Consider the following 14671-nt stretch of genomic DNA (forward strand, 5'->3'; position numbering starts at 1 on the left):
CTCCAGCACCTCTGTCAAGTCCTGCTGGCTCTGCACCGAGCCGGCCTCACCGTCAAAGCTAGCAAATGTCAAATTGGGCACGGCTCCGTAACCTATCTGGGGCACCAGGTGGGGAGTGGGCAGGTCGCCACCCTCCAGCCGAAGATCGACGCAATCTTGTCCTGGGAACCCCCGGCAACCCAAACGGAAGTCCGAGCCTTCCTGGGCCTCACCGGCTACTACCGAAGGTTTATTAAAAACTATGGCAGCATCGCAGGCCCTCTCACAGAACTAACCTCCAAAAAACACCCCAAGAAAATACACTGGACTCCCGCCTGCCAGAAGGCGTTCGACACCTTAAAGGCCGCAATGTGCGCGGCTCCAGTGCTCAAAGCACCCGACTACGCCCAGGAGTTTGTGGTCCAGACGGACGCCTCGGAACACGGCATCGGGGCAGTCCTCTCACAGTACGACGACAAAGGCATAGATCAGCCCATAGCCTTCATCAGCCGAAGGTTACTGCCCCGGGAACAGCGGTGTAGCACAATTGAACGAGAGACGTTCGCAGTAGTCTGGGCCCTCAAAAAGCTACGGCCCTACCTGTTCGGAACACACTTCCGAGTGCAAACAGATCATCGACCCCTGCGGTGGTTGATGCAGATGCGAGGGGAAAACCCCAAGCTGCTACGCTGGTCCATCTCTCTCCAGGGGATGGATTTCACTGTGGAACATCGCCCCGGGACTGACCACGCCAACGCGGACGGCCTGTCCCGGTTCTTCCGCTTCAGCGAGGAGAACTCCCAAGTGGATGGGTAGTTCTCCCCGCCTTTCAGCTGGGGGGGACATGTGTGAGACCGGCCTCGTGGCGTGGGCCCTCCCGACCAGCAAGTCACACTACAACCACGCCGAACCTCGTGGGCACGGCCTTCCGGCTTCCGTGGACCAACATCCCGAGGGCCGACCAGATCCCCAACACGCATGCCCGGCCGAGGGAGAACGAAACCCCCCCCCCCCAAACCAGACCGAGAGGCGCCGACCCTGTCACACCTCTGGTCTCTTCCCCGAGGGAGGTTTCGATCGACCACCAGGCCCCCGGTGAGCGGGCGCCTCTCCTGCTGGGCGTCTGGAGTCCCTCCCGGACACACCTGAACAGATCAAGGGGCTGAGCGACAGGAAACCCCGACACACCGCCCCCCAGGCACCAGACCCCTCTCCGCGAGGACTCCGGACTTCAAAGAGGAGGGGGAGTATAACAAGGGGTGCTGAAGGGACGAGAGGCAGAGAAGACCTGGACTGACGAGAGCCTGCGGACTTGGTCGCTGCTCGATCGCTCCCCGAACAGAAGAACGCTACCCGAACTCCGAACCACCTGAGCCCTGCGGACGCTGTCGCGGCTCCCCGAACTCTGAACCATCTGAGCCCTGCTGACGCTGTCGCGGCTCCCCGAACTCTGAACCATCTGAGCCCTGCTGACGCTGTCGCGGCTCCCCGAACTCCGAACCATCTGAGCCCTGCTGACGCTGTCGCGGCTCCCCGAACTCTGAACCATCTGAGCCCTGCTGACGCTGTCGCGGCTCCCCGAACTCTGAACCATCTGAGCCCTGCTGACGCCGTCGCGGCTCCCTGAACTAAGACCCTCCGGTGCCTGCTGAGTGACTCGCGGCCCGTTCCTCCAAGAGAGTCGGCAGAGATCGCCGAGAGAAGCAACATCCCCTCAGCTTGAGGATTGAGAGCTGGGCGCCGGATACCTCGCAGAGACACTGATTGAAAGACTGTCCCGCTACCCCTTTTACCTCCATCACAAGATCGCTGCCGCTTGTGGCATTAATTCTACACCGGCCTGCCGGATCATAAAGATCCCTGATAACCACCGATAAAAGCTTATTATCTTACAACGATTTACTGTGTGGTGTCCCTCTATCCGAAGAAGAGAGTAAGCGTAGCGTGTGCGATCCTAGGTGCGAGACCCTTCCAGGAAGGGCCTCCCTGCTCTTGCTCGGCCTAACTCTGGGAAAGGTGGGCCTCAGGGTGGTCAGGAACATATTCCGCAGCCTCCCCGGGGAACGCCTTCCAACAGTTAATACATAGGAAGCAGGGAGGAGAAACCGGCATGACATCTCAGACAGTGTTGGTGGGAACAGTATCATCAAAACAGTGCAATACACCTCGCAGTTAGTTACCCACAGAAGCTACTGTAATGCTTACATATCCATAGGGGCCCCTCACTCAACATTCCCACAACAATACTACGCCTAGCCCATCCGAGTGGAGACCCTCAGTTTTCAGTGTCTACCTAACAATACACCTACGGCAAAAGACCCAGGGATCCCTCCTTCCAGAGCTCCTGAGGACATCAGCCAGAGATCTTTATGCGGCCATCCCGTCATCCGCGGCAGCCTCCCCTGCCAGGAGATAGCATCGCAGCGGAGCCCAGATGTCCGTGGGCCGTGACGTTGTCGGCATAAGTTCAGAATATGTACAGTTCTGTTCTTGGCAGTAGGTAAGATCACGCACCCAGTCCTTGAATTTCGGGGCCCTGCCCCTGCCCCAACGACTTGCAACCCTTCTCTTAGCTAGCAAAAAGGCAAGCGCAATGAATTTGCGGTGTGTCGCCTGTATGGGTTCTACATATCCCAGTAGGGCTAGGAGAGGGGAGGGTACCACCACTGTGTTGATCATTTTAGAGAGCGCTTCAAACACCTGGCACCAATAGCGGTGCACTGCTTCGCACGCCCACGCTAAGTGAAGAAAGTCCACCCCAGGAGCCCGGCATCTATCGCATCTGTCATTTTCTCTGAGCTGATAGCTGTGAAGTCTGGCAGGTGTATGATATAATCTGTGAATGTATTTGTAATGTATGATTCTGAATCGGCTACTGGAGGAGATGCGTTCCGTCTGCAGTAAGCAGAATTGCCACTGTTTATCCGTCAACGGGGCCTGCAACTCCCGGTCCCACTTTTCCCTAGCTGCTAACTGCGGCGCTGGTATTAACGAGTGTACCGATCGGTATATTTTGGAAACTAGCTTGGCCGGGGCTTCGTCAATAAGGATGCGTTGCAGCGGGGCCATATGCGGGGGCTCCTGTGGAAAGCTGGGTGTGAGCGCTCTTATCCCTTGTCTAAGCCGGATGTATAGAAAAACGTCAAGGGGAGAAGGCTGTATGCTTTCAAAGAAGTGGTCCATGGACCGGAATGTGCCATTATGGTACAAGTCCCCCCACGTCACTACGTGGATAGTGTGTAGCAGTTTCCTGAATCCCGCCTCCTGCAGCAGGGGCATACTTGGGTGGTAAGCAAGGGGCAAAAGCGGCGCGTATAACAAGTCAAGCCCCAGTGTGGCAGCCAGTTGATTCCATGCAGTCACCGTGCTAATCACCGTCGTGGGCGTTTTGTCTCTCCCTTGCACCGGGATGTACAATGCGCCCTCTATAGGGATCGGGTGCGCCAGCCAGTGTTCGGCTGCAAGTTGGGGCATATATCTAGGTTGTCGTATCCAGAAATAAGCGTAATGCGCCTGGGCTGCTCGATAATACAGCTCAAAGTTGGGGATGCCAAAACCGCCCTGATTGTACGGCTTAACGAGGATCTCCCATTTGAGCCGGGACGACTTTTCGCCCCAAACTAGTCTGATGAGCTCGGTACGGAGTTGCCTAAAAAAAAGGCGCTGTAACGTCCTGGCTTTCTCGGGGTTGGGACAAACAGACGACGGACCAGAGAAATGGAGGTTTAAGGATGATTTAATAAACAGATAAACAACTACAGACAACAAAGAATACCGGTACTGGAATCACCAGTTAAAGTACGATACCCATTCACAGCTCGTCTAACCGTCCTCCGCATGCACACCGGACCCGGTATGCTCCAACGGAGGGCACAGTGCTAAGCAGTGGCCGACAATGCCACTCGACCGCTGTGAAGGGTAGTTCCAAGGTTGTGGAATCTACGGGGGGCACGTGGGAGTCACCCGGCCGGGCTCTCTACCACCTGGGAACAGCCGCTCTACCAGTATCCCCCAGAGTGCTGCCACAACACAAAGACGCTGGGAACACCTCCTGGTGTGCGTCTCTTGTATCCGGGTTTAAGTGATGATACCCAAGGTGGCGCAGAGAATGGATGGGAGCAGCCGCTCTACCTATCCCAGTTCTCCTACGAGTGTCGATGGCTAAGACGCGGAAACACCTCCTGGATAGCGTCTTAGCTCTAAGCGTGTGTTTACCCAAGGAACGAGGGTTGGGAGCTTCGGCTCGCACCAACCTCGTTTTCTCCAATTTGTCAGGCTGTTGGGAGCTTCGGCTCTACCAACGGGACTTGTGCCCAATGACGTTGAATACGGCTCTCAGAACGGGACAGGACACGGGCAGGAAGCACACGCCAGCACCTCTCCTCCGCTCCTTAGAATGTTCCTTCCGCCGCTCAACTCACCAACGGGTCCGTGTACCTCAACCAGGTACTCCGGCAAAGATCAGAATATCCGACGCCGAGTCCCAGTGATCTTCCCCTTAAGTAGTACTCTCGGCGTTGTATAACCATGACTTTTGAGTTGCATAACAGGAAAACTAGGCGTTACCCTTGGTGTTATGTAACCAGAACTCTTGAGTTGCATAACATGAAACTAGGCGTTCCCCTTGGTGTTATGCAACCAGAACTCTTGAGTTGCATAACATGAAAACTAGGCGTTTCCCTTGGTGTTATGTAACCAGAACTCTTGAGTGGCAAAAGGCAATTGTTGCCGGAGGGAATTCTGGGAGTTGTAGTCCGCTCTCCTCCAAGCGCACCAGGTTCACAGAAGTGGCATCGTGGGAGGGAATCCATGTGCGGGAGGGGATTCCTGACAGACGCCCGGACAAAATGGAATATTCAGGAAGAGATACAACAACTGCGGCAATATTATCATTTTAATCAATGATGATCTGCCAGCCATGGACAGGGGCAAAGCGATCCAGCGAGTAATGCAGTCCGTAATGCGGGACATCGCCGTGCCATAATTAGCCCTCAGGAGCTCCTCCCTGTTTTTTTCTATGTGTATACCCAAATATTTAAAGTCCCCTTCGCACCAGGCGAGGGGGTAGTCCAGCCCAAACCGCCCAGTGGAGGCCGTTAGGGGGAACAAACAAGACTTGCTCCAATTGATCTGGACCCCGGAAATCCTGCCAAACCGGATAAATTCCCTGAGAATCGGGTTGAGATTATCCCCAGGGTCACGTATATAGAGAGTGATATCATCAGCGTACATAGATATTAATATCTGCCTCTGGAAACATCTCAGCGCCTTCTCTTTATGGTGTTGCCGCAACTTTGCGGCCAGGGGCTCCATGGCTAAAGCAAACAGCAATGGTGATAGAGGGCACCCCTGTCTGGTGCCTCTGGTAATGGGGAACGCAGCGGAAAGCTGGCCGTTCACCAGTACTTTAGCTGTGGGAGCGGTGTATAATAACTTGATCCACGAGATAAATATGCCTGGGAACCCCATGCGCTCCAGCACTTGGAACAAGTAGTCCCACTCTAGGGAGTCAAATGCCTTTGTGGCATCAAGGAAAACGGCGGCCATTGGCTGGTCATCATGTACCGAATTTAGGATCGAGAAGAATGTGCGCAGGTTATGGGACGTTGCCCTTCCGGGCACAAACCCAGCCTGATCGGGTAATATCAGGTTAGGGAGTAGCAGATTAATGCGAGTAGCTATGAGCTTAGCTAGGATTTTCACATCGCAATTAAGCAATGAGAGGGGACGGTAGGAGTCGCATTCATTCGCCGCTTTCCCTGGTTTAAGAAGTGACGTGATGAGGGCCATGCGCATCGAAGGGGGCAGGTGGCCCACCTCTAATGAATCTTCATACACCTCTCTCAAAACCGGCGCCATAAATTCAATGTAGGTCTTATAGAATTCGATTGGTATCCCATCCAGCCCGGCAGCCTTGCCCGACCTCATGTGCATAATAGCTTCCCGCACCTCGTCCAATTCAAAGGGGGAGCTCAGAAACTCTCTTTGCGCATCGCTAAGCCACCCCAGGGACACGTCCTCTAGATATTCGTGCAATTGCAGCTCCCCAGCCCTAGTCGATGTGTACAATTTGCGATAATGTGCAACGAACGCGTTGAGTATTTGCGCAGTGTCTCTGTATAATGTGCCGTCAGCACCTACAATCTCCATGATAGTATTAGTCGGCCGCATCAGCCTCATCGTCGCTGCCAGGGCTTTCCCCGGCCTCTCGCCCTCGCCATACCGACGGGCGATCCAATGTTTGCCTCTACATTTCGTCTCCCTAGCGGCTTCGTCAGTATACTCTGTGATTTTGTCACGAATACCCGCAAGCATGGCATCATCAGGATTTTCAGCCAATGATGTCTCCAGCGTCTTCAGGTCAGTTTCCAGGGTGCGTAGTCGCGCCAGTATACTCTTCAGTACACCCGACCCCTTGGCGATGCACATGCCCCGCAAGGTCACCTTGAATGCATCCCAAATAGTTTCAACATCCTTCACAGAATCCTTGTTACGCTGAAAGAAATCTAAGCAGTCCTCCCGCAACTCCTCCTGAAAAGAAGCATCTAATAGCATCATGGGCTGTAGACGCCAGGCCGTCCGTGGGGGGCCAAGGTCCGCAGCCCTCAAGGTAACGCGTACCGGCGCATGATCTGAAAAGGTTCTTGGGAGGTGGTGTGCCCGAACCAGCGCCGCATGAAAGTGTGGGGCCAGGAAGACGTAGTCAAGCCTTGCCCATGATCTTGCTTGTGCCGTGAAGTGTGTACCTTCACGCTCCACAGCGTGTAGGTGTCTCCATGTGTCAATCAGTCTATGCTCCTCTAATATCTCTATAAGCGCCCTCCGGGACTGAGTATAGTGATGTGGGGCCGGGTGGGACCTGTCCATTGGCGGATTGAGTGTGGTGTGGAGACCCCCCCCCCCATATGAGGTGTTGTGTGCCTACGCCTATTATGAGTGCGCCGAGGTCTGCGAAGAAGTGTGGGTCGTCTACATTGGGGCCATAGCAGCAAGCCAGGGTAACCGCCCTATGTCCTAGTCTACCCCACATCAGGCAGTACCTGTCATGGTTATCGCTTTTTGTACCTGACAGAATAAAGGGGGTCCCCTTTTTAACCAATATTGCAACACCACGCGAGTATGAAGAATAGGAAGAAAAGGCAGTGTATTTTGCCCATCCACCGGCAAAGGTTTGAGCGGCCTGCGCCTTGAAGTGGGTCTCCTGGAGAAACGCTATGTGTATTGCATGGTGATCTAAATAAGAAAGAATTTGTCTCCGCTTCCTAGGGTCCCCCAGGCCTCTGACGTTCCATGTAAGTATGTTCAAGTCAGTGTCTCCCATAGGCGGGTTGATACGAAGAAGAAATATCGTGCACTGGTAAAGGGCCCACTAACACACTACCCCTACTAGTCCTGTACGTCATCTGCCCTACTCCTCCCGCGTGGAGGTAACGCATTCTGTGTCCGACACCAATACTCAGGATAAAGCAGCATCTACCTCCAGTAAGTGTGTGCACTACATGCCGCACTAGGGGATCGCTACGCAATCCCTCAGCAAAAACCCTTGTCAACTCTGTGAATAGCAACTCTGTGGTGTTAACTGCGCCCACCATTGTAACGACCTTTTCAAACATCACTGTCCCCCCGCCCTTCCCCGCGGATTCCCCAACATGTAACTCGTACCATTTGGAACTGCTACTCTATCTGAAGACCTAAAACAACCAGTTCTATAGCATACGAAGACAGGAACTCTCTCCATCCCCTAAGAATTAGTGCCCCGGGGCCTAGCAACAAGCCGAGTGAACTTCACCCACCCTCGACATGGCCCAGCCACTAGTGCCCACATCATAGACCCCTGGGAGATCGTAGTGTGCCATGCGAGCACTAAGACATCAGCACCTGGAAGGGAAATGGAAGATACCAGAAAGGACACGAAACCTCCTACCCCACCCCCCACCCACGGAAGCAGCCCCAACTTGCCAGAAGAAAATTCCCACCCCCCTCCCTTAATTGCCACCAAATAGCTCAACAGGAGCAACATAGTCAGTTTGTTCATGGGGGTACACCCTCCAGGGGTCATCCAGGGGGCACACATATCCACCCTCTGCGTCCCACTCCCCATCACAGTCACAGGAAGGGGGAGGGTGGTGCCTGGAATACATTACCAACCGCCGACCAACACTCGACCAGGGCAGTCTTGATCAGCCTTGACGCCGTCTCTCAGAGGGGCTCGTGTGGTGGATCTCCAGGAAAAGGACAGCAGAGCCGCCTACGAGTTCAGAGGACAGGCCCCAGAGATCAGCAGGCTAGCAGTTATTGTTCATCCCCCTGATCAGCTTCCTCCACGTCCGGCTGCGCCGCCCTCGCCTTCCGAAGAGTCTTCAGGAAGTCGTCCACTTGTTGCGGGTACGTAAAAAAGTGTTGCTTTGCTTGATGGGTGACTCTCAACTTTGCCGGATATAGCAACGCATAGTCAATTTGGAGGGCACGGATTTTTTCTTGACATCAACGAATTTACGCCGCTGCTCCTGGACGACAGGTGTGAAATCTGGGTAAACGGTGAAGCTGATACCATCGCATGAGAGTTTTTGGTTCATACGTGCGGCCCGCAGTGCAGCATCCCGATCTCGGTAGTTCAAGAGCCGTGCGATGATGGGCCTAGGCGGGGCACCAGGTCTAGGCCGCGGCCCAAGTGAACGGTGTGCTCTCTCAACAATGAACTGTTTAGAGAACGTCTCCGAGCCAATGGAGGCCAGGAGTATCTTCTCCACGTATTCTTCCATGCGCCCAGTGTTGGTGGACTCCGGCACACCCACCACGCGGATGTTATTATGCCGGCTGCGGGCCTCCAACTCCTCATTCTTGGTAGCGATAATTCTCAGGACATTGTCCATTCTTGAAAGCTGCATGGTATGTGAAGCAGTGGTGTCATCGTTATCAGAGATCCGCCTCTCAGCCTCAGTTAAACGTTCTTCGTGGGCATCCATTTTCTGTGCAAACGCATCCATGCGCGATGAAAGGCGGTCCACCTTGTCAACTATGGTAGCAAAGCCTTGCCTCATTTCCCGCATCATCTGTTGTAGGTCCGACGGTGGAGAGGCCGTGCCCGCGTCAGCCGCCGGAGGGCCGTGTGAGCTCCCCGCATCTTGCGCATTCCGCAGCCCCGTCTTAGCCGCTGGGGCAGCAAATGTAAGCTTCGGTTGCTTATTGTCCTGTTTACCCATTGTGGGCCTGTTGTGGGGAGCCGCCGTCAGCTACGAGGGAGCGAAGACCACCTTCTCCACAGGATGGACAAAGGCAAAGGATCCTAGGCACGACGCAGTCGCAGCCGGTGTCCGTATGTATGAGGGCCTGGGCCAGCACTTTGTCGTGAAGACTGGTAGGGAGTGCGTCATCAACCCCCGCCGTCACCGGGGCTGCGCCAGCCAACACATCCTATTGAACAACCGTATCACCCCCAGTGGGAAGGTGGGGCCGCGTGGTAAGTCCACCCCACGCAAGGATCGTCAGCAGCCTGTCCCGTCAGAGGCCCACGGGCCAGTGACCCCAATCTCCCGGCAAGAGTGGAGGAAATAGGCCCAGGAAGTAGTCACAGGGAGCCCCAGCAGCGGCCTCAGAGCGGTAAGTCGCGTCCAGGTGACACCCAGGGTATCTTCTTCAGTTGCCTTGAAGGCCCGCTCAGGCGGATCCGCGCCCCCGCGCCTCAACCCCGGCCTCAGGACACATAAGCCAACAGCCGCGAAGCAATGGCGGAGCAACGTCTCCTCCTAGCGTCTGCCGCGCACCTCACCAGCGATCACAGCGTGTAGGCCCCCTGCGCACGGAACCCGCAATCATAAGATGCTGTAGGGTCGGACCGGCCCCATCATGACATCGACCAGCGGCCCAGCCGGTATGTGCGACGCCGTCCAGCTCCGCAACAGGGGGGGGCGGCGCCGGCCATCCACCAGTCCCCCGCCCTGTATGATCCGTCCGAGGGGGGGGGGCCTGACAACCCACCTCCCGTACGACTCCGCTAAGCTCCTCCGGCCATGAAGGCAACCCGGCAAGGTGGCGGCGCCCTCCTCAGGCTCCGGGCCTCCGCGATCCGCGGCTTAACCCAAATCGTATGCTCACCAGGGGCTCCAATAGGCTCAGGACGCGTCCCCCGTCCATGCGGTACCTTCCGCTTTCCGTCTGCAATCAGCCTCCGCAGTCCGCGCTCTAGTGGGCTCCGCTGCAGCGATGCTCCCTCCGGGGCCCACCTGCCTCGTGGCGCGCCATGGCGCAGCGTAGATCCGAGGCCCGGTCGCTCACTCCACCATTCAGCAGCCCAGGGTGCGGTCAATCTCGCGACGCCTCTAGCTTCGTCCCCGCTGATCGTACGGCTCCCAAACTTCGAGCGGAGCCGCAGGAGGAGAACAGCAACATCCGCACCCAGTTGTTGTCGGGAAGGCAGTCAGTTTCGAAGGATAAATGACGGATTGTGCGTCCAGGCTGCAGGAGCCTCACATGAGTGCGGCCATACTGCTTGTGCGCCCTCTAGCGCCCCCCCCTAGCTGGCTGCTTTCTTCACTGAGAAATCAAGACTAATCAACATTGAACTCGCCTTTAAGAAAGCGCTACTGCCTTCTTCTGGGTCCGCACCACCTCCTGGCCTCTTAGAAAAGCTCAAACCTAGCGGCTTGAACACCAAGAATAATGCATAATGGGGCACCGTTACCCCCTTCAGTGAAAATTACATCAACACGATTCTTCAGAGTATCAACCCATCTAATCACTTTAGCGAACTGTTGCCTCCGTCCATCTTCAAAGAAATCAAGCATGTCTTCATCCCCACCTGGACAAGGATTGTAAACGCTTCACTGTCACAAGGCTTGATCCCAGACTGCCTAAAAGCAGCTCAGGTATCACCTATACTATAAAAAAAAACCCTACCACAGATAGAGCTGACCTCAACAACTTCCGCCCTCTCTCCAACATCCCCATCCTAGCCAAACTCCTAGAAAAATGCGTCCAATCCCAACTCTGTGCTCACATACATAATTTCCAACTACTAGACCAGCATCAATCTGGCTTTCGGAGGGGGCACAGCACTGAATCGGCTCTCATTCACGTTATGGATGACATTTTAAAAATGCTTGACCATAATTAATCCTGCCTCCTAATGTTCCTTGGCCTTTACTCCGCCTTTGACACGTTCAATCACGACAACCTCCTATCGATTCTGAAGAACAGGATGGGTTTCTCTGGTCAGGTGTTACAATGGTTAGCGTCCTTCCTCCAACACAGATCACAAAGAGTCAAGGTGAACCACTCTCTCTCCCAGCCCTCACCAGTACTCATGGGGTTCCCCCAAGGGTCCGCCCTATCTCCTATACTCTTCAACCTATTCTTGGAACCATTAGCTAATTCACTAATCTCCACAAACATTCTCTTCCATATGTATGCAGACGATACGCAACTTTATTTGAAAATCTCCTCCCCTGATAACATCGTCTTGCTCAACTATACCCTTACGTCTACTCAAAACTGGTTAACCGAGAACCACATCTTACTCAATACCTCAAAACAGAATTCCTTCTCATCTCTCCTCCGAACCACAACCCCAAGCTAGACCTGTGGCTGACTCACCTCACCACTTTCAACTGCTCCCCCCTCATTATAGACTCAGACAAATCTCTCGGAATCACTCTGGACAAGCATCTGAACATGAAGACTCATATCAGCAATGTGTGCAAGGGAGCCAATCACTTGATGAGGACACTCAGAAATATCAAACCGTTCCTTCCACAAACTGATTTCAAGCAGGTGGTCCAAGCGCTGGTTTTGCCGAGGTTAGACTATAGCAGCACTATGCTCTGTGGCCTCCCCAAATATACCCTGGCTCCACTAAGGGCATCCCTGAACGGGGCGGCTAGACTGGTTACAAGTACCAAAAGAAATGCGCACATATCCCCAGTCTTAAAATCTCTTAAATGGTTGCCTACGAAGCTCGAATTCAGTTACAGATTGCCGTTCTGACGCACAAAGCCCGCCATCTCAAAACTCCCAGTTACCTAGCACAAAATCTTGAATTATCCTGTGGTGGTAGAGCCTCAAGAAGCGCTAACTCTTTCCTCTTGAAACCACTCATTCTTAGCAAAAAGAGAACTTGTCACCGAGCCTTCTCCGGCGCTGCTCCGAAGATATGGAACTCTCTTCCACCTGAAGTACGCAGAATCTCCTCCACAATTGCTTTCAAACTAGAAGCCAAAAGATTCCTAATGAATAAGTTCTTACCTTAATGTGGTTAGGATCAGCAGCTCTAAGTCACTGTTTCTTCAACAGTTAGACCTTCAGTGGATGCTACTCTTCTTTACCTCATCGTGTGCCTTTCTCTTAGCCCGCTTTGTACCGGTTATTGTATTACTCTCCTCCGACCCTTTATCCTGTAATTTTATAATTATGCTTGTTTGTTATTCTTACTCGATGTCAATATTGCATTTATTACCTACCGTCCATCCTATTGTAAAGTGCTCGGATATCCTTCGGGATCTTGTTCGCACTATATAAAACTTTATAAATAAATAAAGTAAAATACACAAATGTTGCCTGACACTCGTTCGTTTAGGGAGACTGAGGAGCAGCCTGCCAGCGGCGTTCTGAACCACCTGGAGTCTGTCCTGGAGGAAGCCAGGTAGACCTACATAAACTGCATTTGCATAGTCGATACGGGAGGTGACAAGCGCACGGGTAACCGTTTCCTTGGCTGCTAGAGGAAAAAGAGACAAAAACTTTTTTAGAAGCTTCAGAATACCAAAGCAGGTCCATGTCAGCTTACTGATTTGGCTACTGAAGCTAACCCTTTCATCAAACCAGATCCCCAAGGTTCTTGACTGGGAGACCCTGCAGCGAGGACTTAGACTCCTCCGGCCAAAAAGAGTGCCAGAACAGAGGGGGAAACGTGCCAACAATGAAAATCTGATTTTTTTCTTCATTACACTTGAGCTTGGTGGAAGTGAGCCAATTAAACACAGCTGCAAGACAGGTTTTAACATGATCAGTAGACGACTCATGCTTTTTCCAGGTAAGCAGAAGCTGAGTATCGTCAGCATAAGCAATGACTTTGGCGCCTAATTCCTCTGCCAGCTGAATAAGAGGAGACATATAGATGTTGAACAAAAGCGGGCTTAACACGGATCCTTGAGGGACCCCGGTCCGAAGTTCTTGAGTGGTGTAGGTGAAAGGGGGGATCCAAACTCGCTGGGTTCTGCCTTCCAAAAAAGATTTAAGCCACTTACTAGCAGAGCCCATGATGTCCAGTTGTTGCAACCGGGCAAGGAGCAGTGAATGGGGAACCGTATAAAACGGGGCAGATAGGTCCAAAAGGACCAGTACTGCCCTGCTGCCCATATCCAAGGATTTGCGAATGGCTTCAGTATGGACCCCGTACTAGATAAGGCTCTAAATCCCGATTGGGCAGGATGAAGGAGTCCGTGCTGTTCAACATAGGCTGTCAACTGTTTATTAACCATCTTCTCACAAACTTTAGCAATGGCAGGGAGAAGCGAGATTGAGCGGTAGCTGGCCGGGAGTTTAGGATCAAGGGACACTTTTTTTATAAGGGGAACAATCAAAGCCTGCTTCCAGGCAGGAGGGACCGTGGCCATTGCCAAGGAAGCGTTGATCATCCGATTCAGGAAAGGTTTGATTACAGTGGCAGCACTTGCCAAAAGTTTGGCATGGTACAGATCACTAGGGGAGCCTGATTTGAGAGTGGACACGGCGGCCATGGAGTCTACCAAAGGAATTACATCAAAGGTGGACAAAGTGACCTTGGAAGGAGACAAATTTTGTAGAGGGAGGGGGGTCGGATTGGCCTGGGTATCCAAATTGCAAAAGTAAGATTGAAGTGTTCTACCTTATTAATAAAAAAGTTAGAAAGTTCTTCACACCATGAGAGCGATGGAGCATGAGCATTTGTCATGGCTTTAGGTGTAGTATAACTTTTCACAATATTAAAAAAGCTCTTTAGCATTATTGCCAGATAAGGTGATACGTTCAGCATAGTGCAAGCGTTTAGCTTACACAATAGCAGCGTAATAGCAAGCAAGTAACTGGCACACTTGCGTAAGAGCAGTGTCATGCTCCTTTTGCGTTCCCCCCAATACTAGTATGTCATCACTGTAATTAAAAGCAAGCATCATCATCATCTTTATTCGGATATGCATTATCCATAAAAGTACAAACATTACTCATATTCACATACATAGTCCATCATCATTAAAAATAAAACTCATCATTAAAACTAATCAGTTAAAATATTACTAAATTATCCATAACTTGATATCATTGACGATGTTAAAATAACAGTGTGCAAAGTGCAAATATTTCACGGAAGAGCAACTAAAGACTGGCAAATCCTTAAATCTCAGAAAGGTTACAATTAGCAGCATTAAATGAAAATGCAGGTGTGCACAGTACAAAATGTAAATACAAGCAATACAAAGTCCAAAAATACTTATTGTACAGCCTAAAAGCAATCATGACAGGTTGAAATATTCAACGTATAACATCCTGAAATAGTTCTGTAGCTGACGACACTCAAAAACTCAACCTTTTGTATCTGAACAAACCAACATGAGTCGAAAAAGTAGTGATGTACCTGCAGTTCTCTTCCAACTTGAGTTGATGGTATCTCTTGTTAAGGTCAAGACGGAAGACGACTTTGCCACCTTTCTGCACGATCATG

The sequence above is a fragment of the Triturus cristatus genome, chromosome 10 (genome assembly GCF_964204655.1).
Source record: "Triturus cristatus chromosome 10, aTriCri1.1, whole genome shotgun sequence".
In the NCBI taxonomy this organism is placed as follows: domain Eukaryota; kingdom Metazoa; phylum Chordata; class Amphibia; order Caudata; family Salamandridae; genus Triturus; species Triturus cristatus.